General features: G+C 41.9%; 1 protein-coding gene across 2 annotated transcripts in view; it reads right to left on the bottom strand.

Moving 5' to 3' along the window:
- CDC42SE2 (CDC42 small effector 2) overlaps window positions 1–12,575 on the bottom strand; it is a 352,848-nt gene that overhangs the window by 258,022 nt on the left and 82,251 nt on the right. For both annotated transcript variants that reach the window (XM_085632718.1, XM_085632719.1), the window contains exon 2: window positions 11,889–11,967. The gene's annotated coding sequence lies outside the window, so the exon portion shown is untranslated. The remainder of the gene's footprint in view (window positions 1–11,888; window positions 11,968–12,575) is intronic.

The raw sequence follows: 12,575 nt of genomic DNA, 5'->3' as shown, positions 1-12,575 counted from the left end.
GCCAGGTCCTCCCTGGACTGGAAACAAGCATCCTAGGACCGGTTTTGGGGGTTCACCCCTCATCAGCTAGAATAGCCTGACTCCAGTGGCATGTAGAGCAAGGGACCCAAATCTGGGCATACCCGTACCACTTGGGGTGACAAATGCAAAAAGAACAATTGATGGACAGAATGCAGAAAAATGTCATACATTCATGGCATGGTGAGCAAAAGAACGATGGATTTAACCCAGATCTCTTGAATGGAGTGAATGTATGATTTTATTCAGCATTCCGTCCATCATTTGTTTGCGTACCCCTTTTTACCCTAAGTGGGATGGGTATGCCCAGATGTTGGTTCCTTGCTCACTGTGCCACTGGATTCAAGCTAGCATGGCCGATGAGTGGTAATACCCAGAAACTGGTCCCAGGTAGCTTGTTTCCAGTCCAGGGAGAAACTGGCTTGGCAGTTTGGTCTGGACTGTTCCCATAAGGAACGAGGTAAAGACTGATTTGCTTATGGCTGGGTCTAAACTGTGGTGGCATGGTGAGCAAAAGAACAATGGACTTGACCCAGATCTCTTGATGGGGGTGAATGTATGATTTATTCAGCATTCTGTCCATCATTTGTTTGTGTAGCACATTCATTTATAAGGCATGAACTCTCCAAATGTCGGCAAACATAGCGCGGCGTTCAGCTTGACACTAATATTAATGAATAGGCTTTCACCTTATTTCTTTTCAGAGATGGAGACACTTTAGACTTGGCTTGATAGAAGTTTTCTAACATTTTCATAACATGTTCCCATTTTTGTGTGTATCCAATGATTCAACAGTGGTCCTGTGTCCAAACTTTTTAGGTCGAGCCTGGGCATGGCATTCTGTATTCAGGAATGGACTTGACGCTCCACCCACTCTCCGCCTATAATTTTCATTGGCTTGTGTCGTTGTCCTATGTAAACTGTGGCTTTTCATTGGTCTATAGGCTTTGTAGTCCCTCCTTAGTACCACCTTATCTCATCTTGTAAACTCCCATAAGGACTGGCCCACTTAATTGTTTTGTCAGTAGGTAGGCTTTATTTACAGCCTCCGAGCACTATTTAGTTCAGTGGTTTTCACCTGCCTACTGTTGCAGGCAAGACACACTCTCTATAATAGTACGGCATGTCAGAGTGGCGGCCGCGCCTTTGTTTTATTTGTGGCATCCAACGCAGATGCATGTTTTTCCCCCTGTTTATTTACTTTGTTTGTTTTGTTTAGAAGCGCCCCATGCGGTGCTTTCACATTAAGAGGCCACGCCCCTTTCTTTAGGAGAGCCGCGTCTAAAGAAAGGTTAACAGCAGCTATTAAAGTGAAAGCCCGGTATGAGGTGCTTTTACAAAAAAGTATTTGCAATGAAATAGGTCTCACATTTACGAGAGTTTAAGCTATTACCATTTACAATGCCAATAGCTCTAACTCGCATAAATGTGAGACCTATTGCACTGCAAATGCTTGTATATAGTGATGTTTTCATCCCACTTAAAACCCCTCAGACTAGCTATCTTTTTCTTGCGGCAAGCTGCTATTTTGAGTGGGTTACACATTTACTGCCTTTTCATTTTAAGTTGAGGTACCTAGTTGGATGGGATTCCTGTTGTAACTTGTATCTTGTTAGCGGCAAAATAGCAGATCTGAAATTGTAAGGCAATCTTAATCTTATACTGTGTAGGATTTTGTTAGGCTGAACTGCAAGCTTTCAATCACACTATCTTTCTGACTGAATCGTGGTACATTTACTGAGGAGTAAGGCAGAATAATTGTTCCTGGTGAATCTAAACTGCACAAGTAGTTAAGACACACCCAGCTTGCTTTATCCAATTTTCCATGGTCACCACACGTTTATTCGGTCACACTCTTCTTTTTAGTTGAGGTGAACCTTTTTGCACAACGATTAAAATAAGTGTGCCTGAAGGGTTACTTAGTGGGGGATGGGCTAGAGTGCTGTACACTCATGCTCTTATTAACACTTTCCTATGGATGTGCCAGTTGGGCCACATGACCCTCTTGCAAGACATTTGAGAACCCAAGGACAGTGGTTCTTAGCTTTTAGATTTCTGTGGACCCCTAATTAATCATTACTAGTACCCAGGGACCCCCTGGAATATGGGGGGCCTGGCCTAAACCATTTGCAAGATTTGAACTGCAAAACAATACAAAAAATATGGAAACAAGCATTCATCAAACAAATACATAAAGGAAGAAATATTTTATTTAATTCAGAAACAAATATGAAAAATTGAAAATTTTAATGGTAATGTTGGCACTCTTCTGAATTCAGGTGAGGCCGCCCATCGTCCATACAACATTCTGTGTGACTGCTTGAATCAACTTGAGGATGCCCACGTATTTTTTATGTTTCAGTTTAAAATTCCTTCACATTTATAGAACGCTTTAGTATTTTAAATGTTGCTTCTTTATTCATACACACCTTATTAATCTGTTAATATTGTATAATTGTTCGAGCAGCTGTGGACCCCCTGAGTAGGTGTTGCGGACCCCACTGGTGTCCTTAGGACCACAGGTTAAAAAACAGTGCCCTAGTAATGTATCTTTAGTGCCATTTAATTATGAAACTTCTTGCTGTTTGCAGATGCTGAGCATTTAGGACGTTTTGTGGGTGTGTGTGATGATGGTACAGGAAGGGACAGATACATTCCTCGTCACTTCCACTTATCATACTAAAGAGTAATTGCTGCTTGTTAACCGTAAAGTATCGAATACATTTTGTCAAATATTCCTAAAATGGTGCTTGATTTGGCCATGTGCAGCATCACCTGCAAACCATATGGGAACCGTAAGAGCTTCATGTTTCCTTTGCTCTTCATAGAGGGCAATCTTCCAATAAATTCCCTCTTCCTGTGCTCCATTCTGCTCCCTGGTACTGAACTGGCCTTAGCCTACCATCTGTAAACAGTAAAGTGCTTAGATTTTACCATTTGAACAATTTAAAACTGCACTAATTTTGTTAAAGTATTTCAATTCCTATAGAGAGCGGGTCGGTGCATCTTGCTTCGGGGAGAGCACTGGACTTTAAAGAAGTTTATAGTACAGTTTTCCTGAACCACAGAGTCTCGAGATGCCAAGACCTATTGGCTTTGCACCCAGGATAATGTGCTGCATGGCTAAACACTTATAACGTCCAAAAGGCGAGACCTATTGGCTATGCCAATGCGTGTTTTACACCTCACCAGCACTCAGACAGCACCTAGCGGGTTTAACCCTTTACAAGCACCATAAATAAACTAGCAGACGCGGCATACAAGGAGTAGTCTGTTCAGAAAGTTAAGAAAATTATGCAATTGCATACTTCATCAACCCACAAATGTGGAATTTTTGCAGAAAGGCAGTTACGGAACCATTCTGTGGTACCACCGGGGCACCCACCTGTATAGGAGTTCACTTTACAAAGGTTCAATGTCAGCACAACAGGAAAAAGTACAAATACGCTCGAAATACACCATAAATGGCATTTTAAACAGTTGTAATTAACAATTCAATTTAGTTTATCTGGGGTATAAGCCCCATAAAGCCATATACAAAATGCACCAATAGAAATAAACATAATGAAATTATCATACACTAGTGCAAGTCCATAATTAAAAACACGGATACCATAAGTAGAAGTACAAATTAGTTGTGTTCCATTAAAATTCGTCCAGCATATCACATTGAATTAAAAAACGTTGATACACTATATACAAAAATCTCCCTGGTGTCGGTTTTCGGATATCTCAAGGTGACACTATATTGAGACACCCCTATCTTTCAACCGGCAGCTACCCATTCCTTACGCAGGGCAGAGTATGTGCTACAAAAAAAAACAACAACAAAAGAACAGGCTTTACCGTCTCCCTTTCCAGCTTACAGGACAGACAGACAGGGTCTATTACCGGAGTCAACATAAAAGCATTTGTCCATTTGCAGCAAAATGCGTTCATAACAAGAGTCCCGGATCTAAAATGCAAATAGAGCTGCTTCACGAGGGAAGGCGTGATGGTGTCTAAAACTGGCTCAAACACTATTAAACATTTAACTTCTAAAAAGGCATTATCCAACGCGCCATGATCAGAATCTACCACCACGTCTGCCTCTGAAGTGGACTAATACTTTCTCTTAAGTTATTTAGTGATTGTGGTAGCATCGCTCGGGGTATTCCAAAGTGAATCTAGCCGAGTTGGAGCAGATGCATGAGAACATAACTGAGCTAAAGTACACTTAAATGGCCCTGCTATCCTAATATCTCTTCTATGGCGTTTCTATACATAAATTACTCCTTTGTTCACCACAATATCCTCCAGTTGGTCACAGCATTGCGTGGTGCGGGATGGATCCCCAGATCCATGTATGGTGGAAGTGATGGGGTACAGGGTGGCAAAATAACCAGAGACCTCAAATTCCTTTTCATTCAATGAGCAGCAACCACTCAATTTGTCTTATGCCATCAACTTGTCCTATATTAGTAGGATAACCTATATTGCTATTCGGTACAGATAATAATTTCCAGATTACATTTGCAATGTAACTCAGTGGGATACAAATCTTGTGGGTTAAATAACATATATCGTCTACTAAGTGCCAAACTTTGAAGTCAAACACATCATAATTTAATCTGTTTCTCGACTTTAAGGTAATGTAATTTGCAAACTTGCTAAAAATCTACTCAATAAAACATCCCCAACGAATGCTTTCAGTACAACTACTCTTCCTTTTAACAAGTCCCACAGTCCCTACATTGGCAGCTTCTCTTTGCCCTCACTCGTTTCATCCCAACTCTTCCTTTACCACATTAATTTCTTCTCTCTTTTACCTCTGCCCACAGCACTTTATCCTTCTCCATTACCCCTTTTGCTTTTTCAACTCCTACGCTCTCCTATCACTCACTCTACCCCACTCTATTTCTCTTCCTCGTCTCTTCTCTTTTTAATATAGTGCAAACTAGACCGGAGATATCTGGTATCAGAGCGCTTTACACGAGCACCAGTTTTGTTACGGATGGACTCATTTTTTTTTCTCATCCACAGGGAGATTAAGTGATTTGCCCAGAATCACAGGTAGTTGAGCGTCGTTGCCTAGACTCGAACCCGGTTCCACAGCTTCGAGGTCGACCGCTCTAGCCGTAAGGCTACATCCTCTCCCCTCCTTCTGCCCTCAATGCATCATCATTAACCCAGTTACATTCTCATCACTTCCCCAGTCCCATTCTCACCCCTCCCTCAATCCTTTATGCTCTTCTGCATCTCTAGACCCAATACCATCCCCCCTGATGTTCTCACCTTATTCCCCCTACTGACAGTGAAACAGAGTATATCCACGAGAATATTACCAAGTTATCATGGGCAAAGAACACAAGGCCCAGAGGACAGGATACTAATTGTGCAGGAGAACCGATACAGACAGGGTGAAGTTTAAATATGCACTACAGATGAGATAAACACACGGGGGCAGACAATATTTTAAAAAGCGTTTGGATGGAGACAACAAAAACAAATGGACCCACACACCCTCAAGCTTACTGACAACTCATTTGGAGAATAGATCTCATCAGAGCCATGCAGATTCAAGGAGTGACTGGCACAGAAGTTTTGAAGAAGAAAAGTCCACCTTACACAACCTATTTGATAAACATTTGTTTAGGACTACTCACTGCTAACAGCTCAATTTTCCATGCTCACGTGCGGAGTAAAGTGAGGCAGAAAATCACAAGAAATAACCTCCTTTACAAAGCATTCTCCATTCCAGATGGCAAATCGTCAAAATACAGTAAAATGCCTACATCTCTGTAATGGGGCCAAGTATGTGGCACATTGTCCTTTGCAAAAAATGCATGACATTACAAAATACCAGCATACCCCCACAAATACACCTCTGATCTTATTCCATCCTGTGATTGAAAAGGGACTATTAGTCATGGCCAAACGTCAAAAACGGATTTAACCATGACCACTTCGTCTACTCTGCTGCGAACGATACTTTTGAGCTTGAAATGTGTGGGTGCACCTAGGCATGGAGCTATATCATTCATAATATGTGCACTAATTTCGCAGATCTCATACATTTGAAACCTCTTAGACTGCAAGTAGTCCTTTATATAACAAAATAATGAATAAACCAGATAGAGCCATACTATAAATACCAGCCCACACAGCAGCACATAACAGAGCTACACTTTTGTCCAATTAACAGCCAGCTCTTCAAGAGGCTGTAAGCATGCACTAAACACCTTAGATGAAAAAAAGCATCAGTGGTAACGAAAAAAGGGTTTCCATATCTTCCTATAGGTGTTTCCACCCAGATAAGAGGTTTAATACATTTTATGGATTTAGCTTACAAGTAACGTTGGCAACAGAGAGGCCAACCCTAGATGCAGCAAAAGCCAAGCCTTTGAATGAGGTCTTCTGCAGGGCATGGATACCAGCACTAGCGAAGTCTGTCTTTGTCCAATGCAGTATTACTCAGGCACCACTAGTTAGAAATATATTGAGGGTATTCTTGTGATGGGGAATTAGGGAGATATCTAATAGTTAACAGAACGAGGCATGTGGATACCGAAGTCCAATTAAGTAAACAGATTTCAAAGTAGCTGCAAAATGTGCCCCAACAGTTCACCACACTGCTTAGGTTCCATATTGGTAGTACATGGAGATCCTATTCTACTAATGGTAGGAGGGAGCAGTGCAATCACCATTCCTCTGAACTGAGGTTCTCAACTACGCTGGGTAAAGGATAAGATAGGGAAAGAGGCTTCATTGATTCTTGTAGTTACGAGTGTGAATGCAAGTACAAATCATAGGAACACAATCAAATGGAGTAAATAACCTCAGGCTGACAGAGGACACAGGACAGTAAGTTACAGGCTGTATTTTTTATGTACATTTTTCTGTATTTTGTTTGTTGATGAGAATATTTTAAACAGTATGTATTTCTTCAATTTGCATATTAGGCAATGTTGATCGGATGTAAACCAAAACCAGTCAGGAAATGTTCCAGATTAGAGACACCCAGGACTACATTTTCAGATTTAGCACTTGGTCCAAAACAAATTCTGATTCAGGAAATAGATGACGATCTCCCTGTGACATGTATAGGGTAAATGTGCCGATTAACTGTATAGTGAGCTGACGAGAACTGTCTTCATAGCATGTTCCTACTCTGCCCCTTGAAGTCCTGGTCTGTGAAACCTGCTCTCATCTGGACCCACCAAAATCTATGTTGTTCTGCGTAGAGTAGGTTGTGTTTGAGATACTCCATCTTCTACAAAAGCGTTGTGTTAGGGGATCCTTTTGTTTTTGGAGACAGGTGCGTGCAATATACAATTTCAACAAAATAAATAGTTCCTACAAGGGAATGATGCAATGTAAATGTAAATGTAAATGTTGTAGACTTGTAAAGCGCACAGCTGCCCCAGCAACGGGGCGTCCCGGCGCTGTAGACCGCTGGGGAATCCGTCCTGGCTATCCCTGTGAGATGGTCCCTTTCTGGGTATCTACAAGGTGAAACCAGGCATCCCCGGCATCTGTGGGGGGCCGTTGTAGAGATGAGGTAGGCTTAATGCCCAGAGTTGCCGAGTGTGTTCCTGGTTAGAGTAGGTACCGAGGCGAGTCCGTTTTGACCCTGGTCCACGACCCTGCCGCGTCGGGAATTGAACCCTGGTCCCTGGCCGATTCTCTGCTTACGGGTCTGCCGCCTCTAACCAGTGAGCCACACCTCTCCACGTCGGATTCACTTGAAAAAAGATTGAAGTGGTAGGTTTCTACAGCAGGCAGTAATTGATAGTCTGCTGAGTAGGAGAATTTACAAGCAAAGCAAGCTGAATAATGGTGCAGGCTGAAAGTACAGAATAAATGTCTGGTAAGGTAGTTTCGTACAGAAACCACCACACGCATACGAATTAAAAAGGGGTTTCAACTTGTACAAGGAATAGAAACTATGCTGAATTTCAGAAATGAAGATTTACGGAGAACACATTGCTCGATTATATGGTGTACCACTGCTATGCCTGCCTTGTGCTATTCATGTAAAAAACAAAGGAAAAAGAAATGGAAATAAAATTACATTGAAACACTAAATAAAGGTTCCGATGTAAATTTCACCAAAGGCAAAGCACATATAACAGACTCCGAAAATAGATACATATCGACAGGAAGGAAAAAATTAATTTATGAGAAGTTGAGGATTAAAATAACGGTCTCACTATGTATTATAAATAAGTAACCAGGGCACAAGTCCTAAAAAAAGAAGTGGGGGGACTAACCTGGATAATCAGTATGCAAGTGGCATCACAGCGTGTGACATTACAGGAAGTGGCATCATAAGAAGTGATATCAGATCTTAAGCCCTCACATATATGTTTGACATGTCTATCATGAGAACATTGGAGCACATTTCGAAAACATACAGGGAAACCCTCCGGATTTAGGCAGAAGATTCACTCTTTTGTAGGCTACACATAAAACAATGTTACCTTTTGTCAGGTAAATTTCCTCTACCCATAGTGCTTTACAAGGAAAAAAAGAGTGATATTTAAATTATTACAAAGCCTCCTCAGGGGTAGAAAACACTATATAAATGATATTAATTTTGTGGAAATACTGGGAAAGACCAACACATCTGACATTTTTACAGTGCATACACATTTCCTAAACAGAGCCTGAACAAAGAGAAAAGCTGCCTTAAGTATGTGTGAAGTGCAGGGGCATAACAAAGGCCCCCGCAGCCCCCGCGGTGCGGGGGGGGGACCCGAGCTCCAGGGGGCCCCTTCAGCCCAGTACCCTGTTAGCAGAGCTCCTGAGTGTGGTCAGAGGGGGCCTCCTTCGTGCACTTTGCAGGTGGGCCCAACAAGTTTCTTTACGCCACTGGTGAAGTGCTAACAAGTTGTGAGCCTTTGTTTCCCCTCTGCTGCATTTGCTTCTAGGTGTGAGGCTCCTGACTGCTGCCAGCCAGGAGACTCGAACAAATGGAGGCCTGATGACCCCTCATATTAGGCCTTGGTTATGGTCCCAGCAGGAGTCTTAAGAAAGCCTCTTCCTTGCCTGCACGTTGTTGCGGATCGAAAGCAGACAACAATCGGCAGGAGCTACTGAATGTGTCCCGGTGTTTGGAAATTACACTGGGACGAATTCAGCATAATTTTTCAGTGGGGCCCAACTTCTTGGCAGGGTGGACAGCGTCCACCCAGTGAAAACAGTGGTTGGACGCCTTCCACCCGCGTGTACCCCCGACTTGTGTCCTGTAAATAACAATAGGAAGCCAGTGAGATACACAAGCAAATGAAGAGCAAGAATCTGGTTAAGAGAGCTGGAAAAATTGAATTAAATCTGCAAATATGTAAAAAAGAGAACGTGAGCTCAGAAACACATCACGTCATAAGATGCAATAAAGTCAACTTCCTGAACGAAATCACCTCCACATGGTACAGTGTGAGGGCAGTAGTGCCAGAATTAGCAGGAAGGGCTTGAATCAATATCACTATTTTGTGACTGTTCAACGCTATAATCTGTCTTTAAGTAGGAGAACGTGCAAATGCAAATAAAGAGTCTCGTTTGGAGCAGGTGAACTGGCACGGACCACTATTCCATCACCTTTAATGCTATTTATGGATAATGGTGCTTAAGAGGAATGTAAGAAAATTTAAAATTTTTACAAACTTTTGTGCCCCAGAACCAAATTACTGGTAACTGGAATTAAACTAAACACATGAATGGGTGTAAATAACCGCCCTACCTCTGTGGTTCCTGCCTCACACCTTATCTCACTTTTCTGACTTCCCTCAAAACTTGACTTTATTTAAGCTCTGTTGCAATAACTGCACAACCATCCACCCATAGTGACCCTGATATGTTGACGAGAAGAATGAAATCCTCTGCAACACCCCTGAACACTTCTAAAAGACAAGCATTTGCAAAGATAATAGGTTTCGCCTATGAGAGCTATTGACTTCTGTAATGTTTTATAGCCATGCTGTACAGCAGTGCGGATGCTTTGCAGATTGCTAAAATTCATTTTTAAAAAGAGCTACTATGAAGCCAGGACAAACGTGTATAGAAAACAAATGCATTAGCACTGGATCCATCAAAGTCTTTTTTTAATTAATATTTTTAGTTATGTTACACAGCAGCCACACTGCTATACAGCATGGCTACAAATCATTGCCAAAGTCGGCAATGCCCATGCTGTACTGCATAAATAAAAGGCACTGGCAGAGCCAATAGTCTCAAAGACAGAACCTTCTGGCTTTGTCAGTGCTTGTAAGGTCTCGGAACAACACCCCTGCAATTCTGAGCAAAATCAGTTAATCTCTTTGTGAGTGAAAGAGAAAAAGAAATATGACATTTTGCAAAACAAAACTATTACATATAGAAAGCAATTGTCCTCATGTCTTAATGAAAGTACATATGGAAGCAGATACATCTGCTGTCACAATAAAAACAAATGTGTGCGGCATAGTAAAACATTGCTACAAATGGCAAGAAGTTCAACCAGGACAATAGGGAAGGAAAAACAATAAAAGTAGTACCTCAATAACAATGCATCAGTGGAAGGACAGCAATCAAGATGAGGCAATCAGTAATTGGTCCATGCTCCCGATTAATGAAGAGGAAGTGAAGCCCCTTGTTGTATACAATATCTCTCGCAAGCGAGAGGGGATGCGCTCTTGCAGATGAGAGCCAAAAAAAGACTAGATAATCTTATGCTACCCTTTTCACACTTGCATCTATGTTGGACAACATTCGTTCCAGCTTCCAAACTGGTAGCATTCCTTAGAAATGTTTCACATTATTCCTGCTATGTTCCACCAAAACATTCGCCACAGATTAATCTTGTTCCATATTAGTTAATCATATGTTGTAATAGAATTCCTGAATTTTCCACTGTAAAATCAGACCGTGTTGTGAAAGAGGAAAAGTCTATATGCAGAGGTTCTCCGTGCCCTCTGTCCTGCAGGCCATCCAACCTAGTAGACAGTAACTTGCGGTCTTTGCACAGGAAGGAAGGCGGTGCACTAGCTGCCTGCCTCTCCCTACTTATCTATCTACTGCATAGGGGTGCGGCAGTCAGGCACTGACAGCCACTAGGTGAGTGCTTCCGAGTTCATCCATCACCACCTAGGAAACCTGTGCAGCTGAGTTGAATCTAGTGTTGGAAATGTCTGGAAGTGTACTGACCACGGAAAATTCCATGCAGTGGATTAAAAGAGGGAATGTTTACAAATCTAACGTTATATACTCTTAAGATGTACACAAGCTCTTCCAAAGAGGCCCTACAGATCTTATTCAGTAATTTTGCCCAGCTGCATACTCTTACTGAGTACAGTAGGGGTCCCCAGCACACAGCCAGGATTATACAAGATCCATGCCTGATTTTCATAATGACCTCAGCATACGTAATTGATTTCCATTCAGAATCCAGAACGCAGATTTGTCTTTTGTGAATATCATGAAAACAGACCTGGACAAGGAGCCTGTCAGACACTACTAGTGTACACCATTCTGTTTCGCCTTGCTGTTCATGGTTTCCTTTTTTTAATACCTCTTATAAAATAAAATGGAGGGGCCGTTGATCTAAATACCCGTAAACTCCTGTTCCAAACATGTCTGCTACGGAATACAAGTGATTCTCGGTCATCCGTGCAGCAAAGCCCGATGAGTCATTAATATTACACACATATTAATCATAAAACCATCATGCCACTTTCAAAGCATGTGACAAAACTCCAAACATAAGATCTGCGTTCGTATGTTTTCAGAAGTGATTAAGGAAAACTTTAGATTAGAACTTGCTGTTGAGAAAGAATCATGTGAAACATTACACATTACATTTTACATTGTGTAAATAATTGGGCAAATGGAGACCACGAACACACACATCTTACCTGTAGAGATGTTACAATGCATATCCGTCATGATATTCTGCTCTTTGATGACAACCCTACAGAAGGACGTCCGCCGCGCCTGTGAAAAAACACAAAGGCTCAGCTTAAAATTAGAGTAATTTTCAGTGGTCACACTAGTTGAGTGGATCATTCTTAAAGGATGCGGCGCATCTACAGTTTGCTGCACTCTACCTTTGAACGCAGAGGATGTGTCAAAACACATGCTTACGTTTTACAACATGGTTTATTTTTGATGCAGTGCAAATTTGTTGCAGAGCTGTTGTAGAATAGAAATACACAATATACTGTATCGATTCTTTTGTTCTTTATTTGATTTTCAAACATGTTTGCTTTTTGGCTTCTCTCCCATATTGTGTGCATCCTTCACTCCCACCAACCATGTGATCCACATCAATTTAAGCTAGCCCATCCGCCTTCCTTAGTGAGTGCCCTCCTTCGCTGGAGTGTGTACATTCTCTCCCACTTTAGTGAAAGCCCCTCCCCACCTTTGCTCTTTAGTTGAAACCCACCCTCCCTCCTAGGGAGCAGCAATTAGGCTACATTCACGCCTCCCCAGGTGTGTGCCATCCATTTCCCCTTGATGCACCCTCCACCTCCTTATAGGCTGCAACCTTCATATAACACACACACACACACACACCCCATACACAATTATTCACAACCTCG

The sequence above is a fragment of the Triturus cristatus genome, chromosome 2_1 (genome assembly GCF_964204655.1).
Source record: "Triturus cristatus chromosome 2_1, aTriCri1.1, whole genome shotgun sequence".
In the NCBI taxonomy this organism is placed as follows: Eukaryota; Metazoa; Chordata; class Amphibia; order Caudata; family Salamandridae; genus Triturus; species Triturus cristatus.
The sequence above is the reverse complement of the archived record's forward strand: the minus strand, read 5'-3'. Positions and strand labels throughout refer to the sequence as shown.